This window comes from Schistocerca americana, chromosome 4 (assembly GCF_021461395.2).
Source record: "Schistocerca americana isolate TAMUIC-IGC-003095 chromosome 4, iqSchAmer2.1, whole genome shotgun sequence".
Lineage (NCBI taxonomy): Eukaryota > Metazoa > Arthropoda > Insecta > Orthoptera > Acrididae > Schistocerca > Schistocerca americana.
The window spans coordinates 438,018,313-438,029,608 of NC_060122.1; positions in this window are offsets into that span (position 1 = coordinate 438,018,313).

The window sequence follows — 11,296 nt, forward strand, 5'->3', positions numbered from 1 at the left end:
TGTTTATTTTTCAACATAGTCTCCATTTTCTTTGACACACTTTTGAAGACGGTGCTCCACCTTTCAGTATTCCTAAGTCGAAGAAGTCTCATGCCAACCCGTTGATGAAGCATGTGACCACTGCTCGGACCTCATCATCATTCTTGAAGCATTTGCCACCTAAGTGTTCCTTTAGCTTGGGGAAGAAGTGATAATTGTTGAGGGCTAAGTTCAGGCTGTACGGGGGATGGGGCATAACAGTCCACCAAAATTTCTTCAAAAGCTCCTGTGTTTGACAAGTGACATGGGGTCAAGCATTGTTGTGAAAAGCACTACTCCCTCCATCGTCATCCTCTCTGGTGATTCTGGATTGCTCGCCGAGGTTGGGTCAATGTTTCACAATATCTGTCTGAGATTATTTTTTAATAAAACACCCACATTTTATCTCCCGTGACGATAGAGTCCAACAACTTCTCCTTGTTGCTCCTTGTGTCTGTCAGTCATCATCTGGGGGACCCAGTGAGCACACACCTTGTGATAACCCTACGTTTCTGTTAAAGTCCTTCCAATTGTGCCATGGGAAGCTTCAGGAATGCATTCAACAAGTTCACAGACAGTGACCCTCCGATCTTTGAGCAGCTTACTGTTGATCTTCTGGATAATCGCATCTGAAACCAGTGGTCTTCCACTCTGTTCCTCAAATACCCTGCACCATTTGTGGATGTGCTGAATGGACATGCACTCTTCACCATAAACCTCAGTCAGCTGCCGATGAATCTCCATGGGCAGTAACTTCCTTGCATGGAGAAACCGGATTACTGTTCGAACCTCACACTTGGTGGGAGTGGTGATCAACACTTCCATCTCTGACAGCTGCCAAGCAAATACTGAGTGATGTAGCAAACCATGGATGGGTGGGATCAAGAGTGGGGGAACCACTGCGCACGGCACTGTTGTCAGATTTAGCTTCGCACCTTCCCTCAAGGCTGTAGCTCATTAGGAACCTTACTTTTGGTACAACCCTTGTGCATTTGCTCCCACTAATTGCTGGAAATACGAATTTCCTGATGAATAATTACAGCAGTCAGTAGTCTAGTATCATTTCACCTTCCATATTCTGTGAGGCAAATGATAAATACATTTTCCCTTATTACACACACTCTGTGCAGTGTTGCACTGTGTTTAGCAAGTTTAAATCTTCATTGATTTATGTGTCTTTTTACATTCCATGAGGAGTGAGGTACAAGTGTTAGTTACATTAATTCTTACAAACTCACATTCATGTCTTTGCTGAATTAACCTCGCTGGATATAAGTGTGGCAATCAATAATTATACATATTCATTCTGCTCAATACTGCAACAGTTTTGCATGTAAGGCTTCAGGTCTGAGTCAAGTGGGAGGTATAAACAAAACACAAAGGTATTATAATCATTTTTAAATAGGGAAAATTTAATTATACATAACATTACAAGTCTTACAGCTAGCTTTCTGATAGCAAAATTGTCTTTATTTGTTCTTTTGTTTTTATACAAGGTTAATGGGTGATACCAAGGTCTCTCATTGTCTCTTCTATTTATTTGTCCCAAACAGCAACCCATCTGTGCATGAAGGTAGGTACAGTTACTGGATGCAGTAGGAGGCCGATACTATCATTTGGGGTTGTAATCTCCCCCTCTTAAAATTGTTGTTGTTGCTACTATTTTAGATGGTAATGTCTTTTCCAAAAACATGAGATAAGTATGATTTACAATCAACTTTTTACTTATCTTCTTTTCTCATGTCTAGGGGTCTGATTCTTGAAGCTGAAATTTTCACATTTTAGGTCCCCATGTTCCAATTGATGTAAATAATTTTGATGAATGCCTGTGCAGATTTTTTAAATATTTATTTACTTCTAATTTTACTATATCACACTGTCTTTTGAATTTTCACTTTAACAAAGCTAAAATTACGCTGTTCTTCCAAAATACAAAAACACATCCGATCACATTAGGGGCTTTCCACTCTGTGGTAATAACAATATTCATAAGGGTTTACAAAATTTTCGTGACAAATGAATTTCTATTAATTTATAAATGGATCCAGAAATAAACATAATAACCAGTACCAGACTGTGTAATTAACAATAGAAATTTTAAGTGTACCAAATATTTTGTAATTTCAAATGTTTCTATATAAAAAAACAGGTTTAACTGTACATACAGAGCTAGTACATATCAACTGTAACATTGAAAATAAACTAATTCAATTTCATACTTTTTAACTTGAAATATAACATATTGTATACAAAATTATATGAAATTTTGCAGATCAGCAGTTGAGATAATACCGGCCTGTCCAAAATTCGAAAATTAGTTCTGGTATTGACTACTTCTGTTGAGGAAAAGTAATGCTAGAGGTGGGGGGGGGGGGGGGGGGTCCATTTACAATATCCCCCTCACAAAATTTGGGAACAATGTGTTTACAATATTTTGTAACCTACTATAAAGTCTGCCAAACAGTGTACAAAATAATGCCAAAAGATAGAATACAGAGAAGTACCGTCAGATGGGGTGATTTTGGACACCGGGGCGAATTCGGACAGTATGGCTTATTTGCTCTTTGCTACTGCATAGAAACAAAGAGTTATCTATTTTAACGTCTGTGTGCCAGTTATTTTAAGTGCAAGATTGTATTTATCGCTTTCTGCAACTTTTATTTTGCATCAATTGTTTCCCTAGGTGAATAATTGATGAACAGTCTCAGTGTTAAAAATCCATGCATTATCGTAAAGTGGAAACTTTCTATTGTTGCACCAAGCGGGAAGTTATTGTAATTGTAATTGTCGACCCGCTCAGTAGCTAACAGCATTGATACAATTTCAGTACAAGTTTTTTGAGTTTCTCACGCAAAGTTATAAAATAACCACGGTTTTTGTAAAACTGTGTACTGTGTGGCGTGATTTCAGACAATTCCAAGAACGTATAAGAGCAGGAGAGGTGCTACAGTACGGTGTAATTATGGCCAAGAACTTTTAGATAAAGCTGTTCATGATATTCAGAGTGGTAAATTATCATACAGAAAAGCATGTGATTTGTATGATATACCTAAATCAAACCTAGAAAATAAAGTGCAGGAAGCACATCCGAAAAAAAAATGGGAGGACAGCAAGTGCTAAATAAAGAAGAAGATGAAATGTTGAAGCAAGGTATCTTGAGGGCTGCACATTGGGGATTTCCCTTCACTAAATTGGATATTACATATTTAATTAAAGGCTACCTTGATAAATCTAGCCAAAAAGAGAAGAAATTTCGTAATATCTTGCCAGGAGAAGAATGGGTGCATTTATTCCTCAAACAACAGTCAGAAGATCTTTCATTCACTTAAGCAAAAATATTAAATGAGCTCATGCAGAAGTGAACAACGAGACTGTTTATTTAAATTCTTGCAAAATAAAAACTTATCTGTCATATATAAAATTAATTATATCATTCTATATCACTTATTCATAACAAAGGGCTCCCTTAAACTGTGTAAAATGTCGCCAAAATCAAATAAGAAGCATGCAGAATTTAAAAATAAGGCAGTAACTGTCCAAATTTGCCCTCTATATACTGTAACTTCGGACAGAGATTTAAAAAACACATGTGTCCAAAATCACCCCAATCCATGGGATGACTTTGGACACTTTATTTAACTGCCTCAGATAAACATACCTACACATACACTTACTGGTTCTGGGATATTTTATCTGTTACACATATACCCTACCACTTCCATAACAATCAATTTAATCTAACAATATATACGAAAGTTACACTCAAAATAATGACAAAACCATCCAAAATCACCCTGTTTGATGGTATCTGATATGTAACATTTTACAGAAAGCATAAGAAAAATATCTACTATACAACTCATAATTAATACATATATCGGGACATGGCTTTCACATTTTCAGATCTGTGGAACATTCTGTCACAAGACGAACGATACAAAGTCAAAACTACAACATTACAACATTAAACTATAGATGTATGTGCAGAGACAATGTAAATTACTAGAGTTACAAATTGCAAATTCAGATCTATAAGTCACATCTCCAAAATCTTCAAAAGAAAAGAAAAAAAATCAGAGCCTATGTGTATGACGAGTGAGCCGACTTGAAAAACTCACAATGACGGATATAGACCAGAAGAATATACTCGGTCATGAGTAGGAATATAACACAAAATCAAGCAGCCACATAAACAGAGCATTTAAGGATATGTTGACTCATGAAAGTAGAAAATAATAAAAAAATATTAGGGCCTAAGCTTATGATGTGGGGACTGACCCATGAATTCAAACCACACTGAGTAGAGACCAGCAAAAATGTTTTGACAGAACAAAATGAATAAAGTTCACCATCATATATCAATAAGTTCAGCCATATGCAATGAGTAATTATAGGAAGCATCTAGCCTCAATCAATAATTGCATGCTCTCCTTGAGTACACAAATACGGTTGTGATGACCAGGGGTACCCACAACTCAAGTTCCAATGAGATACAATATTGTAGTACTCAGGATAAATAGAGGTAATCAGAGTCATGAATAGCTTTGAATGATGACATAATCGAGTTACTTGATGACCAAAATCTGTATGTGACATCAAAAATCTATACATCTTGTTATACTGTCTTTTCTCATAAATGTCTTCCACACTATTTGCTAATTGTTCATACAAACTAAGCTACATGCATAGAGACATAGAAGATTCATTTACAATTGATGAAAAATACATATTGATTTAAAGTTACATAATGAATTGGGAAGTTAATCCCCCTACTTGAAAAAACATACATTTATGAGGAATAACACTATCCCTGCCAGTGATGATTTTTCCAAACAAATAGTTCTATGAATTCTTCATATAGGATAATTTCTTGACTAACAATTTATAAATCTCAGTCACACACTGTTGTAGTTGACAGATGCTTGCATACATTACCCAGCAACTCAGATCTCTTGAAAACCAACTGGACCAGCAAAGGTACAGCCATACAGGAGTGTGGGGGTGGAACCACCCATATTTTTCAGTCTCCTCCCAAGATTTCTCATCACATGCTCCAACAGATAGATTGCCTCCTGTCTAGCATTCACATCAAATCTTGCAACGTTGTTTTTTGTCATAAGTATTCTGTTCTATACCTCCCTCCCATCACATGGCATAAGTTCTGCTTATTTATATCGAAAAAAAAGTATACAGAGTTTACATCAGACTGGATTAAAAAGTGTTCACACATTAAACTTGAATAAACAAAGCTAAATGCAATGAAAAATGAACTAGTAAGGTGATACACATAGATATACTAAGGTACTCTTCCTAATTTTTACAGCACAAAGTATGAAAATTTATTACTAGATGCTTAATGGCATTTTCCCCACTTTTCAGTTGTAAAAGGATCCACTCATTTAGTAGCATGGCATATATGTATCAAATTATAAAGCACAAATCTATTACAAAACATAATTATATATAGATGGAAACAAACTTTGCAATCCAGACATAGATGCTTTTTGCTCACAACTCAAGTGAACCAGAGAAGATATGCAAATAGACTCTTGACTTACACGCCTTTTCAGTGAATGTAGAAGAATTTAATCAGATGTTGAAGAAGGATTTGACTGTCATGACACACAACTGAGAGGCCCAAAACTATTACAGCAATATCACTATGAACATTCCTTGTTAAAGTCGAAGAATTCTTTTCCCTTTTGCTTTTGACAAGAATTAAATAGCTGCCAGCCATTTCATATAACTACTGCTACTACCTACTGTAAAATTTGGTAACTTAGAAATCAACAATTCTTCATCCTTACTCCAGTGCTCTATGAGATAAATGAGATCTACATTATGAATAACAGTTGAGCAGAAGACATCTAATTCTAAATGTTTCTTTCTTACAGACTGAATTTTCTGTTATAAATACAGATGTTATTTAGGTGGTTGCTGATTGGTCCATTTCTTCCTCAGTTTTGCACCCTTTGGAAATCTGAACACAGATATTTTATTCCCAGTCCAGTAGCTGCCAGTACAGCCCAGTACAATGCAACTTATTCACCATAGTTAGAGGAAAGCAAATGCTTTATGGTGGTGAAAGAGATGTATAGCAATAACAACACTTTCAGCAAGACACAGTTTGACAGCAGGACACTCACAGTAAAAAGGTATCACCATATTGCCAATGTACTCTTTAGCTAGTTTTCTAGATACAGCCCAGGTGATGACTGGCATTTTATTATTTGCATGTATGATTGCTGCTCATACTGGATAACTTCACCTATAAAAACTCCCTTAGCCTGCTGACATTAACAGTAAGATACTTATTTCTTTTCAGGCAGGTTACAACGTAAGGTGCCTTAGTTCGTACTACACGGAAGCACCAAAGAAACTGCTATAGGTGTGTGTATTCAAATACAGACACATGCAAACAGGCAGAATATGGTGCTGCAGTCAGCAACACCTATATAAGACAAGTGTCTGGTGCAGTTGTTAGATTCGTTACTGCTGCTACAATGGAAGGTTATCAAGATTTAAGTGAATTTGAACATAGTGCTATACTTGACACACAAGTGATGGGACACAGCATCTCCGAGGTAGTGGTGAAGAGGGGATTTTCCCATATGACCATTACATGAGTCTACTGTGAATGTCAGGAATATGGTAACACATCAAATATCTGACATGGCTGTGGCCAGATCCTGCAAGAACGAGACCAGTGGTGACTGAAGAGAATCATGCAACATGGCAGAGGTGCAGCCCTTCTGCACATTGCTGCACATTTCAATGCTGCGCCATAACCAAGTGTCAGCATGTGCACCATTCAATGAAACATCATTGATATGGGCTTTTGGAGCTGAAGCCCCACTCACGTACCCTTGATGACTCCACGACACAAAGCTTTATGCCTTGCCTGGGCCCATTAACATTGACATTGTACTGTTGATGACTGGAAACATGTTGCCTGGTCGGACGAGCCTTGTTTCAAATTGTATTGAGTGGATGGACATGTATGGGTATGGAGACGACCTCATGAATCCATGGAACCTGCATGTCAGCAGGGTATGATTCAAGCTGGTGCAGGCTCTGTAATAGCATGGAGCATGTGCAGTTGGAGTGATATGGGACCTCTGTTATGTCTAGATAGGACTATGATAGGTGACATGTACGTAAGCATCCTGCCTGATCACCTGCATCCATTCATGTCCATTGTGCATTCCACCAGACTTGAGCAATTCCATCAGGACAATGTGACACCCCACATGTCCAGAATTGCTACAGAGTGACTCCAGGAACATTCTTCTGTGTTTAAACACTTCCACTGCACACCAGACTCCCCAGATACGAACGTCATTGAGCATGTCTGAGATGTCTAGCATCATGCTGTTCAGAGGAGATCTCCACCCCCTCATACTCTTAAGGATTTATGGACAGCCCTGCAGGATTAATGGTGTCAGTTCTCTCCAGCACTACTTCAGACATTAGTCGAGTCCATGCCATGTTGTGTTGCAGCACTTCTGCATGCTCATGGGAGTCCTACACAAATTACACAACATCCTGGCCTGTTCCTAAGCCACTGACAGACCCAATCCCTTGTCACGGGGATATGATACCAGTGGAAGACCCATACAAGATCTGTCCAATTACCCATCCAGCACTGTCAAAGGCTTATCCTATCCAAGCAGAGGGGCACAGAAGGAACCTCCTAAAAGACTGAATAAAGATAGGGTGTCCTGGGAACACCATGCAGCCACCTAGTCCTAAAGCCAGTATTCCAAGGAGAAACATGAATATGAACAAAGGGTCCTTTTCAGAACCAACCTTAAAAATGAATTTCTGTCTGAAAATAAAGAACTTTTACTCTCTGACATATGCAGCAAATGCAAATGCGATATTGTAATCTTACAGAAAACCCATTTAGGAACACCTGATATCAGCTTCAGAAAGACCCCATGAACAATACAGAAGTGCAATATTCAGAAAGCCAGGCCTTATGGTTCAGTCAACAGTGATAACACGATAACACATGTAGATAAAATAGACATTTTAACAATCAAATTAAATCATGCACAGTGACGTCCATTTACAAGCAATCTGGGGACATATTTCAGGTTCAGAGTATTAAGTAACTTTCAAAACCACTCAATCAAGTTCATTATAAGAGATTTCAATAGTCACAGCACAACATGGGGCTATGAACAGACAGATTCCGATAGAGAAGAAGTCAAAAGATAGTCAAATGGTTCTGGACTCAAGCTTATACACAGTCCCAGATTACTAGCCTCTTTCAAGAGCAGATGATGAGGACATGGATACAACCATGACAGAATATTTGTAACACATCAGATAGCACAGCAATTAGTAAAGTTGGTAGAAGATGTACTACCAAGGACTCAACATAGACCATCATGCTGACCAGCTGTAGTGTGCTCAGATACTGTCGCATTTAATAGGTGGTTCAGCTCCAAGGAGGCACATTGGAGATTTTTCACAGGAGGACCACATGCCAAGATTGATGAGAAACTCCAGTCCCTAGCTCCTATGACACATTTATACAGCTCACCAGATGAATATATCAGAAACACATCCATAGAGGTTGCCAGAAGGAATACCTAGCTGGACTTAATGGCAACATACAAATAAACCTAGAAAAGTATAAGCAGCTTTACAATATCTGTCCATTCTCTGGAGACATCCTGGTGACTGGAAAAGAGTTGGTCTTAGTCTTATCCACTACCGGTACCATATTTACTCGAATCTAAGCCGCACTTTTTTTCCGGTTTTTGTAATCCAAAAAACCGCCTGCGGCTTAGAATCGAGTGCAAAGCAAGCGGAAGTTCTTAAAAATGTCGGTGGGTGCCGCCACAACTTAGTTCTTCCATCGAATATATGTAGCACTACACAGGCATGCTTTGTAGGCACAAAGATAAATACTGGTGCCAAAACCTCTGCGTCAGTAAATAAATTAAAAAAAAAAAAAAAAAAGGTGGAAGACAAGCTTTTCTCCTCCGCGCCGAGTTTCGACCACTGCATTTTCATACATTATCCAACGAAGTAAATACAAATTCCGTATTGTTCATCTTCGAATGTAGCAGCATTTCAATGTACTACGAAAACCCGACTGGCAAGAATGTTTAGAATGTTTGTCAATATGGCCAACTCTACGTTCAGAATTTTTTCCTATCTGTGAGAAGAGATGGTTGCTAATAGGAACTTTTATAAATTGTGAATCACTTGCAGTATTCTCATCACCATAAGAATAATACGAATATAAAAATTTTGCCATGTATTGTTTCGTGTTTGCTGCTATCTCATTTAAATCCTGTCTGCGTAATAAACCACAAAACTAGAGTGAGACAACAGCAAATGCGGAAGAATATACGTATCATGTCATGTTTATATTCGTATTATTCTTATGCTAAACAGTGATACAGTCAGAAATGCAGCGAGGCAATTGACTAGATTTTTAAATCTAAGATGACTCTAATTTCTGTGCAGAATGTAATGTACTAAAGAGGCGCCTGCAAATATCTTAAAACGGAGAAAAATTTTTGTTAAACTCTCGTTCAGAACATCTTCTATCATACGCAGTCTATTATTTGGTTCTTGTTGATCATTATCAAAGAAAGCAGCAGTGTAAGTAACAACAAGTAGCAGTCTCTTGCCATTGTTTCGCTAATGAGACGATTCCTCTCTCTCTCTCTCTCTCTTTTTATTTTATTTGTAAGCGGCGGTAGCGCGCACAAAAGCAAGCCATGCTGCGCTCGGCGACAGGCTGTAAACACGCAGTATAAGAGTACGACAAACAATGCATGACACAATACAGTAATGCATTTTCAGCGTAGAGTGACATAAACACCTATAACAAAGAAAACTGCACTTATCAGATCAAAGAAAAATAAGCAATCAATTCAAACCATATGAAGCACGTGAAAAAGGAAGGGTACCCGCATAAATACGGACGGAGCGCCTGACGCATAGCAATGGCTATGCTAAGCTTACGACTCGAACCAAACTACTGTAGCTGTATCGTCATTCATTCAACCTAAATTGTCTCATATTACAGTGGACCAACTTTGTTTCAATTTGGAGATGCGGCCAAAAACTTTTCTCTCCCCTTGAATTTCGAGTCTCAAATTTCAGGTGCGGCTTAGAGTCGGGAAATTTTTTTTCCTTGATTTCGAGTCTCATTTTTCAGGTGCGGCTTAGATTCGAGTGTGGCTTAGACTCGAGTAAATACGGTAATAGAATGGAGAATTGGTGTGACTTAGTCCCATCACTGGATATGAAACAGAACAGCAGAGAAGTCTGGAGCTATTCAGGAATCTCTGCAATGACCCACAAGCTCCAAAACACTTTAGACTGGTGTCTCCCAAACCAAATCTCCCTTCAGCTTCTATTCAATGGAAAAACCATTGACAGATTACCCTGGATTTCTATCATAAGATACCAGGTAAATGATCATAATTCACTTGAGGCACCTTTCACAATTGAGGAGCTACACATGGTAATAGACAAAGTGAAAAATAATATGGCAGCTGGCCAAGATGATTTAAGGATCAAACAAATTAAATACTTTGGGCCAAAGACTCTTAGGTGGTTAATAGAACTAATGAACAACTGCATCAATACCCTGCAGATCCACAGAGTCTGGAGAAAAGCAAGAGTGATAGCCCTATTAAAACCAGACAAGGATCCAATAGATGTGAACAAATTTGGTCCAGTATCTCTGCTGTGCCACCTAAGGCCCTTGAGAGAATGGTGCTGAACAGAATATCAAAACCTCTAGATGACAACCTAAAGCCTGTACAAGCTGGCTTTAGAACAGATCACCCAAGCACGGGGCGAATTTTGAATTTAACCAGGAACACTGAATACGGATCTCAAATAATAATAATAATAATAATAATAATAATATTTTATTGTCATTAAGCTTACAGAAGCAATAGACAACATCAAATTACAAAACATAAACAAAATTATATGCAGGAGTTATAAGTACAATATTACAATAGTTTTATAAATAGTCAATGGACAGGAGATACAATATATAAAGTGAAGTAGTACAACCAAATCAATTACAATGTACCAGTACAAAATTCAGGAAAAAGTCAGAATACAGAACACCAAGACAGGAAAACATATTATATACAAAGAAATATTACATCAGATTATAATAAGTGCCCTTTGCAACTGTGCAGAGAAACACAGCTACTAACAAATAGGTAACTAGAACTGCTAATGAAATAATTAATATTATTACCAGCTACTAACAAATAGATAACTGGAA